The sequence below is a fragment of the Aedes aegypti genome, chromosome 1 (assembly GCF_002204515.2).
Source record: "Aedes aegypti strain LVP_AGWG chromosome 1, AaegL5.0 Primary Assembly, whole genome shotgun sequence".
NCBI lineage: Eukaryota > Metazoa > Arthropoda > Insecta > Diptera > Culicidae > Aedes > Aedes aegypti.
In genome coordinates this window covers 85,053,547-85,071,165 of record NC_035107.1, presented here as the reverse complement: position 1 = coordinate 85,071,165, position 17,619 = coordinate 85,053,547, and the positions used below count along the sequence as shown (strand labels likewise).

The 17,619-nt window shown below is 37.1% G+C and overlaps 1 protein-coding gene across 1 annotated transcript in view; it reads left to right on the top strand.

The window, feature by feature from the left end:
• Positions 1 to 17,619, top strand: part of LOC5564829 (carbonic anhydrase-related protein 10) — a 411,830-nt gene that overhangs the window by 91,258 nt on the left and 302,953 nt on the right. The window lies entirely within an intron of this gene.

Genomic DNA, 17,619 nt, shown 5'->3' with positions numbered 1-17,619 from the left:
CTCTTATACATTCTGAGATAATTGACTTCTTATGTGAATAAAAAATGAAGAAAATCATTTTTTCACTCATAAGTCATTTATTTACAACTTTTAGCAGCCTACTATGTTCTACAAAGTTTTCGGTACTGCTATATTCTACAACTTTGGTGAATATATCACAGTTGTACCGTTTTGACTCATATTCCGAACACTTAAGGCCAGCAGTGACTTCAAATGCATCTGGCAGGAATAAATTAACTGATATTTATAAAAGTTTAATTTCTTCGGAAAGCCTAACTGTTAGCTGTGTAGTGTGCTGATAAAAATGTTTATTTGAACTTGTTTAGTATTGTTTTAACGTAAAAGTATGGAACAACATTTTAATTCAAATGCCGAACACTGCGTTCATTCTGTCTCATATTCCGAACACCTTGATTCAAATTCCGAACAGCACGAATAAAGCGTATTCAAATGAATAATTTCGCAAATAAATTTATTTAAGCTAGTTTTACTAGTCTTGAACTAAAGAATCATCAATACTCCCGAGGTATAAAATACATTTAAAGACGTTAAAACTGAATTGCAATCGACTGTCATTTCCTGGTTATTTGATGACATATTTCAGCGAAACATTTCAACCGAATCGCCATACAAAAACGGAGTGTTCGGAATATGAGTCTGTTCGGAATTTGAGACAAAACGGTATTTCTTCTCGTTTTCTTATTGTCTTCTTCTTCTTCTTCCTGACGTAACGTCCCAAAGAAAATTTTAATTGTAAATCATGCCGTATTAAAAGTCATGAATGGTAATATGTTGCAAGAGTTGAGAGGCATTCAATTTATTTATATTGAGTCTTTGATTTGTGTATAGCAGTAATTATTACAGTAGTTAAAGTCGTATTGAAATCAGTCATAGTAACCATGTCAAAAAATACAATTGCGATTGCTACTCACATCAGATCCATTGATCTCACTGACAAATCGTCGAGTCGCACAGAAGCATTCGGAATTGCACGAAGAAGCGCATGCATTATTGAGAAAGTTTTGAAAATTAAGCTTTTTAACAAATATAATACACTCTACAAAATCTAAACAGGTGTTGATTATTTCATGCTGAATCGCGGCGGCCATGACTTTTGTGTGTTTTAATTGCAAATCACCCGTCATTGAAAATAGTCTTAAAAATATATATAATTATAATATATTCACCAAATTTCACTCAAATACTCTTTAAGGGGTGTAGACAGGTAGGTTCATTTTCAAGTGCATCTTTGCGAGTTATTTGGCCTGTAATACGGCATGATTTTAAATTAATATCTCCTACAATAAGAAAACCAGAAGAAACACAACTGTGGTATATTCACCAAAGTTGTAGAATATATTAGTACCAAAAACTTTGTAGAACATAGTAGGCTGTAGATGAATGACTTATGAGTGAAAAAATGATTTTCTTAATTTTTTTTATATAAAAAGTCAATTATCTCAGAAAGTATAAGAGACAGAGAAAAAGTTTGTTCTACAAAGATTTTTGTTTTAAAATATGCTACAACTTTGCTGAATATACCAACTTGTTAGCTATTAACATAAAAAAGTTGACGTATAGGACACTATTGCGATTAGTGCAGAAAAAAACCCTTCCGTACGAATTGTAGTACAACTAATTTCGAGACACTTCTGGGAAGCAACCTATACTCCAAAACCACAAAATGACGTCGAAAAGTTCATGTCCGCGTAAACTTGCTATCTGGACCACTGGAAGAATTTCTGTTTGCATCCGTGGATGAGTACATGGAGGAATTTGTTGATCCTGGAATATCCTGGAGGAATTTGTGAAAGAGTTGCTGGCGGAATTTTTGGGGGAAAATTCCTGAAGAATATGTTGTAGTAGTTTCTGGAGAAGGAAATCTCTGGAGAATATCTTGGAGGAATCTCTGAAGGAGAGTGATGCCTCCAGGCACCAGAGACGAGTAAATCTCTGAAGGTATCATTGATGAATCCCTCGAGTAATTCCATGAGGAATACCTTTATAAAATTCTGAAATTGCAGAAGTAATTCTCGAAGTGATCCTTGATTGAATTAATAGGCGAATCCCTGAAGGAATCACTGGAAAAATCCCTGGCGGTATAACCGATGCAATTCTGGTAGGAATCTCTGGAGGATTTCCTGAAGAATATTCTGGAGGATTTCCCAGAAGACATCCTTGAGAAATCCCAGGAGGCATTCCTGAAGGAATACCTAGAGTAAATCCTGGAAGAATCCCTAAAGGTACTCTTGGAGGAATTCCTGAAGAAACTCCTGGAAGAAATCCTGATGGACTCCTGAAAGAATCTCTGAAGGGACTCCGTTGAAAAATTCCTGAAGGGAATCTTAGAAGATCCATTAAGGGATTGCTTTGAGGATTCCAGGGATCCCCGGAGATCCCCGGCTTAATCCCTGGAGGAATACCCGGAGAAATCCGAGAAGGAATTCTAAGAGGAATCCTAGGTGGAATTCTCGGAGGAATTCCCGGGGGAATTCTATGAGAAATCCCAGAAGCATTTCCGAATGAATCCACGCAGGAATACTTTGATGAATTCCCGGAGGCTTATTCGTATACAAAAATTCAAAAACATGTTTTCAGAAATAATTGTCGAGATTTTCCCAAAACCTCTCTTGAAATTCTTTACGAAACTTAGATTTCAATTATACATATGGGATCTTCAGGAATGCTTCATGAAATTTCATCATGCATCAGCTCGAATATTTTCCTGTCAGGAATTATTAAGTCGTTGCAACACTTTTATGTGTACAATCGCCAAGTCATAGTGAAACATATATTTGAACTCATATGCTCTTCAAAATCATAGTGTTATGGTACCTGATAGCCCGAAACGTTTCAAGGTGTCACAATATATTTTGCTGATAATAATAGTATGGGCGTTGCAATACGCTATTCATTCATGTGATGGGCGAAATTTACCCAGATATTTCTCATTGCGTTTTAATAATTATTATTATAATTATAATTGTTCAAAAATTCCTTCAGGAGTTCACTCGAAAAATATCTAGAAATAATCCGATGATTACTTTAGGTATACTATAAGACTTCTTCTAATATAATAGCTCTATTTTTGGTACTGCCCAGTACACATCAAGAAAAACTTTAAACAGATTATCAAGAGACGTTTCTCAATGTCCTTCAAACCTGGGATTCTTATGATAATGATAAGAAGATAAGAAAGTCTTCAACCTTTCTGTTGCATTCGGGTCATTATGACCCGAAACTGACATTTGAGCATTTGTAACTTTTTAACGAAACCACCTGACGCTATCAAATTTTCTGGCTTTTCCTATGAAACCTATATTTTGACAAAATATCAAATTTCTACGACGTTTCTGAAAGGCGCCACAAATAAAGTTACATTTAAGGCATTCGGGTCATATTGACCCGGATTTGACATTAAAATTCTGTAGATATTTTACTGTCAAACTTCAAAGTTTTTATACTCAAAAGAATCATCAACTCATAAATTTTACGAATCCGAGCTGGAAACTGAGATTGACCAGGTATGACGGTCTAGAATCGGAGCCAAACGGATCAAGATTTAACCATTTTTTGAAGGGCATGCCTTACACGACAGACGACATTTTATGCATTTTTTGGTTTCCAAATGGCTGAATTTGTAACCATTTCTAGTCAGAACTGAAACCAATGCCTCTATAAAATTTCCAAGGATGCCAAAATTGTCCACTGGCCACGGATTAGAACTCGGAGACCTCGGTGCATGTACTGCAGACCTCGGAAATATGACCAATTTTGCAGAATTTATTGAAGCAGTTCTGGACGATAGTTTGGCGGCCGTATAAATAGTTTTCGGATGTTCCGAAAGTACCGGTTATGTGGTCAATTTACATTTTCCATTAAGCTCAGCCATGTGACATATCATAATTTGCAGAATTTCATGAAAAAAAAATACCTAAGACAATCTAATCATGGGCCATGTTTTAACCACTCGATGGCTATATACTAAATTCTAGAGGTTCCAGAGAATCAGGTAATGTGGCAAATTTGCAATTTCCGTAGAACCCAAAAAAAGCTAAAGCTCTATCAGAAACTCAATGCATCCCGCAAAGGCTTCATGCAGCGAGCTGAAATGTGCCGGGATATGGATAGAAGCATCTTGACAGACGAACGCGAGATCATCGAAAGGTGGAAGCAGCACTATGACGAACACCTGAATGGCACAGGGAACGCAGGTACATAAGGTCAGAACAGCGAAGGCGATGGCTACGTCAGCACGGCGGATAGTGGAATCCATCCAGCTGTTCAACATTGCGCTAGAGGGTGTCATACGGAGAGCCGGACTTAACAGTTGAGGTACCGTAAAACGGGGTAACTTTGATAGTTTTTTCGAAGAAAACTTGAATATTTATGCATGCTGATTCAAAGAATTATAATTTATATTTTTAAAACAAGTACTGGTATCCTCACTATCGATTGCAGTTGATAGATTTCCAAAAGATTTATTCTTAATGAATATATAATTTTTCATATAATCGAAAGTCGGTTTTCTGTTTTGGGGTAACTTTGATAATGGAGCATCACTCGAACAAAATTGAATGAATTACGGAACATTTGTAGGGTGTTGCATACCCTTAGGCGTTTAACGCTATATGGAAATTTCTGACTTAGATTACAGAAATGGCCCCAGTTTGTAAAAATAGTTTTCGCTAAGGGTTTGGAGACCGAATTCGAGTTCTACTATAACAAGGCTATCAAGTATAAGTGATGAATTCATTATTACTTCATCAAATAGTGATCGTAGAACAGATTGTTTGAGAGCATTTCAAAATTGCTATAATTTTATAAATTTTCCATATTTGCATATATATCCTCAAATGTACTTGATTCCAACGAAAATAGCTTTAACATGAAGTGGCATACTAATACTCTTTACTTTTGCATTCGTTTTGCTTAACAGATTAGCAGGAACTTTGTTATTTCGTTTAGTATGTTGAGAGTCTCGCACTATCAAAGTTACCCGCATTATCAAAGTTACCCCGTTTTACGGTACGATTTTCACGAGATCCGGACAATTCGTCTTCTTCGCCAATGACATGGATACTATTGGAAGAAAATTTAAAACGGTAGAAGATTTGTTCAACCGCTTAAAACGCGAAGCAACAAGAGTCAAACTGGTGGTGAATGCTTTAAAAAAGGAGTATGCAATATTTGTTATTTTTTTACATGAACAAGAACACATGTATAAGTAACTGGTTTTAACTTTTGATAACAAATTGTATAATAATTTTGTTTTAAAATTAAACAAATTTGAAACAGCCTTTGTTATTATAACTGATTTTATTTGAATTATGTCATAATTTCGTCAATTAGTGATTTCTCTACAATTTCATCCAAGGATTCCTCCACGGATACATAAGAAGATATCTCCAAGTAGTCCTCTCTAGATTCGTCCAGGAATGCAGAGATTCTACCAGGAATTCCTCAAAGGATATCAAGATTTTTTTTTCCGGAGATCAACAGAAAAACCGTTCTAACTTACTCCAAGGATTTTTCCACACTATTATTTAGGGTTACCCAGAAGTTTCTCCAGGGATTCGTTTTTGGGCTTCAAAAATCCTCCGAGGATTCTTCCAAGAGTTCCTCTTGAAATTCCTACAAAGATTCTTCCATGAATTTCTGCTGAAATAATCCAAATAATTTCGCCAGGGATTTTTTCTAGGACTCCTCCACAGGTCTACAGGATTCTACAGGGATTTTCATTCTCCCAGGTGTTCAACAGCTCATGAATTCCTCAAGGAATTTCTCAACAATTTCTTCCATGAATTCTCCCAGAGCTATCCAGGAAAATCTATACATGACTTACTCAAAAGATTTCTCCACATAATTTTTCGGGGATTTCTTCAGATAATTCCCTATGGATTCCACAGGAATTTCTTTAAGGATTCGTTTTTGGCCTCCAAAAATCATCATTCCTCTAAGCCTTTCTTATTAAATTCCTCTAGAAATTCTTCCATGAACTCCTGCAGTCATTTTATCAGAAATTATCATGAGAATTTCTCCAGGGAATACATTAGGAAAATCTCTACTAAAATTCCTCTAGTAATTATCATAGGTTCCTCCAGAGATGTCTCCTGGGGTTCCACCAGAAAGTTCTCCATGGATTCCTACTTGGAATATTCCAGGGATTTCAGCAAAAAAAAATCTCTATAGGGGTTTTTTTTTCAAGGATATATCTACGGATTCCACGAATAAAATCTCTACAGCGATTCACTCTTGGATACCTCCAAGGATTCTTCAGGTATTCAAGAGAGGCCTCCATATGTTCAACAACTCACGAATTCCTCAAGGGATTCTTCAAGAGTTCTCTCAGAATTACCACGAGTAAATTGAATGGAATGGAATTTCTCCAGATAATTCTCTAGGGATTCGCCACGGGACTCCTCCACAAATCGCTCTTGGAATTCTACCCAGAATTCTTCAGAGATTCCATCAGGAAATTCACCAGGTGTTTAACAACTCGCGTTTTCCTCAAGGGATTCCTCAATAGGCATTATCACAGAGTTACCACCATGAAATTCTTTACATGATTTACTCATAGGATGTCTCCAGATAATTCTTTATGGATTTCTTAAGATATTTTTGCAGATAGTTCTCCAGATATTCCCCAGGAATTTATCCAGACCTTCAAAAATCCTCCGGGGATTTCTAGAACAGTTCCTCTTCAAATTCTTTCAGAGACTCTCCCATGAATTCCTGTAGTAATTTCATCAGAAATTATCCTAAAAAATTTTCCAAAGATTTCATTGGGTAAATCTCTACAAAAACTTCTCCAGTAAAATTTTTATATAAATTCCTTTTTATGGATTCCACCTGAAATTTCTCTATGGACTCCAAGCATAATTCCAGGGATTTCTGAAGTGAAATCTATACAGGGTTTTTTTTTCTACGGATACCACCAGTAAAATCTCTACAGTGATTCTTTCTTTCTTTCAGAGATTCCTATGGGAGTTTCTTTTTTATTTTCAGAAACTCCTCCAAAGATCTAGGAAAATCCCTACTGGGATTCCTGCAGAGCTTTCTTCAGAAATTTCTTGAAGGATTGCTCCAGAAAAATTTCATTGCGGTTTCCTATAGAAATTGTTCCGGGGATCTGGTAGTCGATTCTGCATATTTTAAGGAAATGGGATGTTTGTCTACGCAGTCTTTACCATGAAATGCCGTTGAAAAAATAAAGACTTCTTAGCCAAATAGCATATTTGATGTTTAGAGATTTCTTTAGGAATTCCTCCAGAGATTTCCTCGAGAATACCGCATCAGGCTCCTGCAACAATTTCTTCCAGTAATTTAACCGGAGGTTCCTTAAGGGATTACTCTTGTTTTTTTTTCCTAGAGATACCTCCTGGAATTGCTCCATGAATCGCTCTAGAAACATATCCAGGGATTTATCTAAAAACTTCCTGTAGGAATCTCCAAGCAACCATGGAGGAAATCTTCGAGGAATTCCTATTATTTTCAATGATATCCCTGGAGGAACTCACGAGCGAATATATGTAGGAATTTCTAGAGGAATTCTTGGAGGAATCCCTGGAGCATTTTTAGAGGCCCAGATCGCATCTTTGAAAAAAAAAACACATGGAACCTGGAAGATTACCTGGAAAAATCCTTAGAATATTTCATGTAGCAAGATTTTTCTGAAGAAATCCATGTAAGAATTCCTGAAGGAAACTCTCGAGGAATCCCCATGGAAAATCTTAAAGTTATTTCTTGTAGAATCACTACACTACAATCCGGAAAAAAATCCTGGAAGAAATCTCAGAAATAATTTCTAGAGGAATCTCGAGAAATCACTGAGAAAATTCTGGAGAAACAGCTGAAGTAATCCTTGAAGAAATCGAAATTCTCAATCTAGGTCTTCCAGGAGGAACATCTGCAAAACTGCTAGTGGAATCCCAGCAGGTTTAGCTGTAGGGATAACGAAGGCGATTGTGAGGAATTTCTGAAAAAATCCTCGGAAGACTCATCGAAATATTTTTGAAGAGAGAAATAGTCTCTAGAGACAATTCGAGAGGAATTCTTGAAGGAAATTTTGGCGGTATTCTGGAGTCCTAATTGAATTGGTCAAAATTTTTCAATTTCTGTTGTAATTCGTCAGCAATCAAATGTACTCTTTTAATAAAAAAAAACATGAATTATGGCTTGCCGAACGATACTCATCACATATATTATCATTTTTCTTCTAATTTGGTTGTAATGGCCTAATGTGTCACTTTTTCGTAGCGCGGCTCTTAGAGGTCACAGAAAGCTTCTTTTAGCACGAAAATGTTCGTTTTTAGACGATAGGAAAAGCCAGAAAATTTCAGATTTTTATCGCTTTTCTTTACAAAGTTACAGATTCTTTACTGTTCCGATTGGCCAACAATGAACCCAATGCACAAAGAAGGTCAAGGGTTTGGGAAATGATATACAAAATCGCGCTAGTAACATTTTTGTTTTCAATATTCTATACCTCGTGGTTTAATTTTTGTGAATCATTTTTGTCACTTCTGGTAGTTCCAGCTGAATAGCTTTGCCGAAGACCCAGCATCCTAAATTACCAAAATCTTGATATATAGAAAGTTTGAATGTTTGTTTCCTTTATCACCAATTGGATCAATATCCAATCAGGTTTGCCATTGTCAGATAGCCCTTGAACTACTGAACAACTATGTTGAAGACATCAACTTTGTAGCTTATCAGGAAATTAAGATTTTGAAGATTGAAGGAAATTTTGTTTCCAGTGCCACTAAGCGATGAATTCCAAAATTAAGCGTGCCAAATAGCCCTTGATCAACTGAACAACTTTGTTGATAACACCAACCTTCCAGCATATCAGAATCTGGAAGTATAAAGAGAAGATTGAGGAAAATATGTTACTAGCGCCACCTAGTGGATGTATATCAAATCAACCATATAGTCCTTGATCAGATGTACAACAATATCCATTCGAAGACAAAAAGAACTTAGAAATATGTATCTAAACGTAAGCTTATAGAGCAAATAAATCATCAGAGGCAATTATTTTAAGCTACAACACTCGATGAAACTATCATCGGTTCGATCCGCTTTGCCGTATTAGCATTCGTCCCTGGGCTTTGTGAACCTGTTCGGCAAAACTATCGTTTCCGAAGGCTGGAGAAGGATAACAGCTGTCCAATACGTGTTTGTTTCAATTAATTTGAAAGCTTTTCGTTTGCTTTTGCCAGCCCAGTCTATATTCTTGCCACATCCGATGGTTGTCCTGCCCATCCACCTTCCCCCCAATCGCCAAGGATTTTGCTTTCAATTGGCCACCGGGAAAGCGGTGTGGCCCAGAATCGGCGATTGACTTTGGCCGGTTTCGGGTAACGCTAACCCGCGCCGACTATCATGTGATAAGCGCCTATTTTTATGGATATTGGTGGTCCCTTTTTCCATCCTCTCCTTATCCCAACAACTGTCGGGTGTTCCTTTTTTTGGCCTGTTCAATCGAATTGAGCAAACAGTAATGGCAGACGGGTTCCGCTTTCATTCGATTTTTGTTCGCCTATATTCGGGACCATCTGGTGTGCAACACTAGGCCCGAGAGGTATTTGACCGGTCAATAGACTAAAGTAGAACGACCCATCAGGTTCGTCATCGACATCATCATCGGAACGATATGTTGAACCTGTCTCTTCGATAAGGTTATGCGTTATGTCTAATGATGCTTGTTCCATACTATCTTCTATCTTCTATTTTTTATAAAACAATTAAAAGTAGAATGTACTTGTATGTCAATACTTGTCTGAAAATGGATAAAAAAAAAGTGAGTTATTTTGTATCGAGCTTTGAGCAACATTTAAATATTACGTTTCGTTTCACTATATCCAGTGCTAGGGATTGTACCCCGTTTGGCATAAAGTCGTTTGGCATAAGGTCGTTTGGCATAAAGCCGTTTGGCATAAAGTCGTTTGGCATAATGGCCGTTTGGCATAATGGTCATTTGGCATAATGGCCGTTTGGCATAATGATTGACTTGAAATAAATATCGGCATTTTTTAAGCTGTTACCGAGATCAACACCACCGAGCCTACAGCAAAAAAATTGGTAGGTTCTAAATAAGCGTGGTGTTAGTTCAGAGATTATCCGAGCTAAGAATTTCAAAAATTGTTGTGACATTATAGAGCATTACTAAATAAAACTCGTGACGGGTCTCTACATCTCAGAACATAGAGTACCCGTGAGCTTGTTGCGATTAGGGCTGTGCAAATATCGATATTATCGATAATATCGATATTATCGGATCGATTTTATCGATACGATATCCGATATCTGTCGGCACGATATTTTCCGATATCCATAAAGCCATTATCGATCCGATAACAGTTCCGATAAATCAGAACAACATTTTTTGTTTATACTACAATTGAAAATTGTTCAACAAATATTGAAAATCCATTGGATATGGCAAAATATCACTATGAAATTCAAGTAATGGACTTCATAATGCAACAGTTTGTGTCAAACAAAGCCGATTTTGTCGGTTTTACTTTTAGACATCTCTTTTGAAAATTATCGAATATCGGTTCGATATCGATAATGTCAAATCCGATATATCGCCGATACCGATATTGATTCAATATGATATCGCCGAAACCGATAAATCTTCATAGTGCACAGCCCTAGTTGCGATATACATATTTGAAAACAGTAAATTGGCAAGGAAAGTTCGCTGTTATTCATCAAGGGAACGTTCATAGAATATTTCGCTGCATATCAAGCTCTGTCTCAGTTTGGACGTTACACTCGCTGAAAATAACTTGATAAAAGAATGATTTTTTTTGCAAAATATCAAAAGTTCTATTAATGCGACTTAATGCAAAAATAGCCTTTATACGAGAGCAGATTATTTTTCGTTTAAAATGTGTCAGACTCTAACGCAAAAAAAATCTTTTCACAGCACAGCTCAAATGAACAACGCATCTTTAAAAGAAAATATTTGTGGCAAATCTTTTCAACGATTCAATATAAATTCTAATTTTGGAAGTGTACATCAAAAACACCGTCTATTATTGAGAAAAGGGAAAATTTGTGATTGAAATAATATATTTTCCTGCATATCTCGTAAGGAGATCACGCGTTTGCCCCAAAAAAAGTATATATTGAATATTGGCAGGTTCTGAAATAATTATAATTCTAACAACACACCTGGCAAGAATTGATAATAAAAATGGTTCACAATTAGCTTTACTAAATAATAAAATTTATAACAGTATAAACATAAAGAACAGCCTATTTTTGAAAGAAGGCAAAATTAACAAATAAAACAATACAAGAATTGACGCCAAAAATTATTGCAACAATGACTGGTTCCCCCGAAAAGTGGTGACGAGAAAGAACGATATACAGTCAAAAGAAGGAAGTACTCTGTCATTCTCGGCTATACACATGTTGGCAAAAATGCTGAAGACGGTAAAACTCGAAAGAACCGCCAATTAAATAAAGAAGGGTGCATATTAGATGGTCAGTTCGTTCACCCCCTGAAATGTTTATAGTTACGACAATTAAGGGTGCTAAAAATTTTCCGGGGGAGTGGGCTAGTCGAGGAAACGGGATATTCGGGAAATGGCATTCGGGGAAACGACATTCGGAGAAAAGTAGCACAACCCATCAAAGTAACTGCAGTAATCGATTTCTCTTTTCGCTGATAATTTGAGCAGATCAATGTTATCGATTGCCGCCCTTTTGTCAGTTGTATACAAAAATACTTAAAAAATATAACTCCAAAGAACAGCCTATGCATAAAAGAAGGAGAAATTTATTGAAATTTAAAATCAACAGTTTTCAAACCTATAATAATGGTTACATCATATTTAGGAAATAAAAATAGAACAATTAATAGAAGGGTAAATTAGTGCTAAATATATAAAAATATTCAGCTTAAATTGCTTAAATTTATTCAAGAGCGAATGATTGTTGAATAGAGTGTCATTTTGTATCAATTGACTCCAAAACAAGCCTTGTGTCATCAGAAAGATTTAATAGAAACGTAAAAACGAAAATTGAGAAATTCTTGGTTTCAGACTCATTATGCCAAACGACTATTATGCCAAACGACCATTATGCCAAACAACCATTATGCCAAACGACTTTATGCCAAACGGCTTTATGCCAAACGACTTTATGCCAAATGACCTACCACCGTGCTAGGAGTTCCGTTGATTGATTCGTATTGACATGAAAAAAAATCATATCGCATACCCTTATTCCCTATCCGGATGACTTGAAAATAGACACGCTAATAATCTCCGGCTCAGAACGATTTTATGATGCAGCAGCAGCGGTTGAGGTTCGACAAGACGATTGGGATGTTGCCATCATCATGTGATGCAGCAGACCAGTCGGTCAGATTAGCAGCAAATCGATCTCTGGGCATGGGGTAGATGAGATTGCCCTGGCCCAGTAAGGGGCCATGTCCATGTAGGCAAACGAATGGCCTATTAGTTTGCATCTTCTACTGCAGTGAAGACGATGTCTGGAAGCTTTTATTGATTTCTGGCCTCCCGGAGGGGATAAAGGTTGTATAAGCGTTTGAAAGAACTTCTTATGGTTGGATATGCTCCCAGTGCATTGGGTTGTAATTTTAGTGTGAGTTTCTGATAACTGGCGGATTTATGAAAATCCTTCAAGCTCTTGGGAGCAAATTCAACAATTCAAGGGTTACCATACGTCGATGATCCCTCTTCTTCTTTTTTATGACTTTACTTCCCAACTGGAACAGAGCTTGCTTCTCAGGCTAGTGTAGTTATGAGCACTTCCACAGTTATAAACTGAGAGCTTTCTTTGCCTGAGCATACTTACATGTGTACATCGTGTGGAAAGTACGAAAATACGCTACGCCCTGGAAAGTCGAGAAAACTTCCAACCCGAAAAGATCCTTAAACGATGGCGATCGAACCCATGACCCTCAGCTTGGTCTAACCGAATAGATGCGCGTTTATCGCTATGAGTATTTAGCACATATGTTTCTTTACATATTTCACATGTTTCTGAGTCAACATCACACAATTTAAATACACTTACGCCAAATTTCTCACAGATTACTGCGAATGTAAAGTATTAAAAAAATACTTAGTATAAATTCCACTCAGACATAGCAATACTGTTTTGAGTCAAATCCTCTTTCCCCATTTTCACCACAACCTTCTCAACCTCATCGAAACAGACTAATGTAATTGCAGCTTGGCACGGGAACACACATTCACCGGAAGCGACTTAAATAAACATCTCAAGACAAACGGGAGGAACTGATGCACTAAGCTCTTTCTCTTTAGCCTTGTGTCTAACGGAAGAAGCCACCGCTCTTGCAGCGAGAACAAATACTTACGTATTGAAAGGTTATTTATTTCCCCATAATTGCACTTATCGTGTCAGAGGAGCTGTGTTCGTACCCAAGGAGCAGTAACGATCCTCCTCGAGAGCGATATATATCGAAAAGCTGAATTTTTCATTTCCACTTCTGTGCTGTAAGTTCACTAAGAACCGTTTTCGAAAGATTAGTTAAGGTGGTATTTAATCACCATAAATAACCACCCATTCGGAATGAAATGAGCGCGAAAATTCCAGTTAAAAACAAATCGCAAACAGTGCCGCATTGTTTCATGTTTCACAAACATAAATCGCTCATTTCGTCCGCTTGTTGAATATTATTTGGTGTTCAAAGTTCACGTTCAATGTAAATGGCACAGCCGTGCGCGAAGTATTCTTCGTTTTGAAGTTTTTTTTTTCTGGCTCTGAAAAGTAACAGCTGCAATTGAAGCCAAATTTACACCAGGCTCAATCACAGCTGACTGTAAGACGCCCTTTCCCCTGGGTGAAGAAAGTCTGACTAAACTAGCTGAAAAAAGGTCACCATTGTTCTGTGCTGGCGAATTCTGATTCTAGGATTTCAGTTTGTTGAAATAGCACGTTTAAGAATTTTTGGTACCCTGCTATATATACTAATAGCTAGAATCGGATGCTCTAGCTAAAGTTTTTCAACTTAATTCTTACGCTGGAACAGTACGGGGCATTTAATGGCCGAAATATTAGTTTGCAGTGCATTGTGATTGAGATACAGTTTTACTTGGTCTCGATTTTTTTTTACTTCTTCCTCTGGGATTACATAACCACAACTGAAACAGGGCGTCTTGCTGAGCAGTGCTTCATTAAATCCAAGCAAGCTTCTCGAAGATAATTAAGCCCTTATGCTTTAAGCGCGCCGATGACGAAATTGAATGAACATTGTCAACGATGGATCAATCTCGTTGGTCATCTCGATGGTGATCTCGTTTCATGCTTAAAATTCACATATTTATAGTGTGAATGGTATAAATGTTGCATTTATGTATTTGTTCACAAAGCAATGATTGGAAACGTATCAATAGACTAACTCAGCCACCTTCAGCAACACAGAAACAAATATTTCATATACATTTCAGCGTAAGTTTTCTTTCTGTGAAGGCTGAGGAACGCGCGATACACTTCCTTGTATTTTTAATGATATATATATATATATATATATATATATATATATATATATATATTTTTTAAATTAACTCATACCGTGGTGCATCAATACCCGGACGCTTAAGCTGGGGCACATATTCAAACTCAGTTTTATACCATTTTCCATCGAAAAATATGTGAGTTCATTTTCGCTACATATAGTTTTATACAAGAACTCGGCAAGAAAAGTAAATTTTATGTTGAAAGTTATGATAATAACATGAAAATCATCGAGACAATTAGACTTGTCGTGTCCTTAAATCCGGACACCAGAAACATTACCTGTCTATAAAGCCGGACATTTGTGAATCAAAATCTGGACACCGCTTTTGCAGTATGGAATATTGCAACAAGATTCATGAAAAATTTAACTGCATTTAATCGTATGTCACATTTATAAACACTACATGCATGCCTTTGATCAATGATGTTTATGATAACGAAATTATTGTAAATTTGTGGTACAATCACCCCAACTGTATACAAGCATATACGCCTAGACACTTGTGGCTAGAACCGCAGAATTATTTGAATCAGACTGTTTTTCTGTATATAAAACGGCATTTTAATCACTGATAGCATTCACTGATAATGTTTGTGAGTTTTCTTTTAGATTTACCCTCCAAATATCCACTCTTAGAAGTAAAACGCCGTGCTCTAGAATTATGTCCGGATTTCAAACCACTTGTCGACGATTCCGGACAGTCTCGTTTACACCGTCTTATGCATATTTATACGAATTTCACGACTGTAGTGCTTCCGAATACACATACAAACGTTTATTTCACTGTTAATCTCAAAATACTTTAAGAGTAATGCAATTTAAACACATAAACTTAACACAAAAACACAACTGAATGTTAAGGCACGTTCGTCGCAACTCCTATCGAAAATGATTCAATCTGCAGAAAATCCCCTTGCAACAGGAGCGATTTTTTTGTTTTGGTTATTATTAATGTTTAGGCAATGGTAACTAGATAACGACTAATGGTAAAATGATCAGCAAAATTAAAAGTGAATAATATGTATGAAATTTACCACATATGTATTTAATTTAATAGTTTAATCATATATTCTATCAGAGTGTCCGGATATTGGTAACGTCCGGATTTTGATTCACCACGGTATAGGCCTGAGTGAAAGCAAAAAATCTAAAATCCTTACCGCTCAACGAATTCTTAATGGATTCAAATGATTTGTTGTCAGTATACTGGCACACATATCTAATTTCTGGAAGTGGACAGAGGAACGCGGAAATATTCCTGTGACCGGAGTTATTCCGGTGGATCACTGGGTCAGGTCGGGTGAGAATGTTTGTGCCAATGTAGGTAGACAAATTTCAAGTCACAGATAATTTCCGGAATCGGCTATAATGTGGCCACTACATGACGGAATTTTAAGAAAATTGCATCAGTGTAAATCTTTTGAGAAACAATAGAATTGGATAATTATGAGATTTACATTTGATTAATCCTACGAATGACCATTTTCGGGTCCCGGGACGCCTCACACTTACGATAAAGTGGCCAATTTGTATCTAAACATCTGTGCCAAGCTTATGGGACCGCATTTCAGTGTACAATTATGTTTGATTTCTACTTTTCGAGAATTGAAATAGTTTAGTATCCAACAAATCTTTAGCCCAGTGCTTTGCGAAGACCCAAGCAGTCTGTTTCATTTTCGCGCGCTAACATAAACATGTCCTCTGCGGTCTGTAAAGACTACAAGAGGGACCCCATGGTGGAATTCCGATCTGACTAGACTCAGGAAACAATGTAGAAAGAGTTGGAACAGACGCCGTTCAGCTGAATCAGAGTCGTTCAAGTCGGCTCGCAAGGCTTACAAGAAGGCTCTTCGTTCTGCTGAACGATCCGGCTGGAAAAACCTTTGTACAAATGTTTCCAGTTTGAGTGAAGTCAGTCGGCTGAACAAAATCCTTGCAAAATCTAAGGATTTCCAAGTGAACGCAATTCGCTTACCTAATGGTGACTTTACTTCTTCCGATGAAGAAGTTTTAGAATGTTTATTCAATACACACTTCCTCGGATCTGTGGACATAGCATCTACGGATGAACCAAATGTCTTTTCATGTAGTTACGAGTCTCTGGCCTCGGCTCGCAGTATCGTAACTACTGAATCCATTCAATGGGCACTTAATAGTTTTGCTCCTTTCAAATCTCCATGAGCGGATGGGATTTATCCTGTTCTGCTCCAAAAGGGATTTGAGTTTATCAAACATGTTTTGAAAAAGCTACTTGCTACCTTGCTAGTTTTACTACCGGGTACATTCCCAAATCCTGGCGTGATATTACTGTAAAGTTTATTCCAAAACGAGGACGTGCGTCGTATGAGGAAGCGAAGAGTTTTAGACCAATCAGTCTGACCTCTTTTCTTCTGAAATGTCTATTTGGAAAACATACCTCTTCATGTGAATCAACATGCTTACCAATCTGGAAAGTCCACAGTGACTCTTTTACACAAAGTTGTATACGATATCGAGAAAGCATTCGCTCAGAAGCAATCTTGCTTGGGTGTTTTCTTGGATATTGAGGGTGCCTTTGATAACGAGTCTTTCGATGCCATATTGGAAGCCGCACGAAACCATGGGCTACCTACAATAATTACCAATTGGATTCATCAAATGCTCAAAAACCGACATCTCTTCTGGACATTGCGTCAAGCAGCGATTCGAAAATTGAGTGTCTGCGGATGCCCCCAAGGGGGAGTCTTGTCACCACTTTTGTGGAATCTCGTAGCAGATACACTATTGAGGCAACTCAATAATTGCGGTTTTCCAACTTATGGATTTGCCAACGACTATCTAGCTCTGATAGTTGGTATGTGCATAAGCACCCTATTCGACCTGATGCAAAGTGCTCTTCAGGTAGTCGAGAGTTGGTGTCGCCAATATGGCCTTTCGGTTAACTTGAATAAAACATCTATTGTTCTTTTTACGGAAAGACGAAACCGCGATGGAATTCGACCTTTACGTCTTTTTGGCACTGAGATTAATGTGACTGATCAAGTAAGGTATGTCGGAGTCATTCTAGATTCCAAACTTTTATGGACCCCTCACATTGATTTCATAGTCAA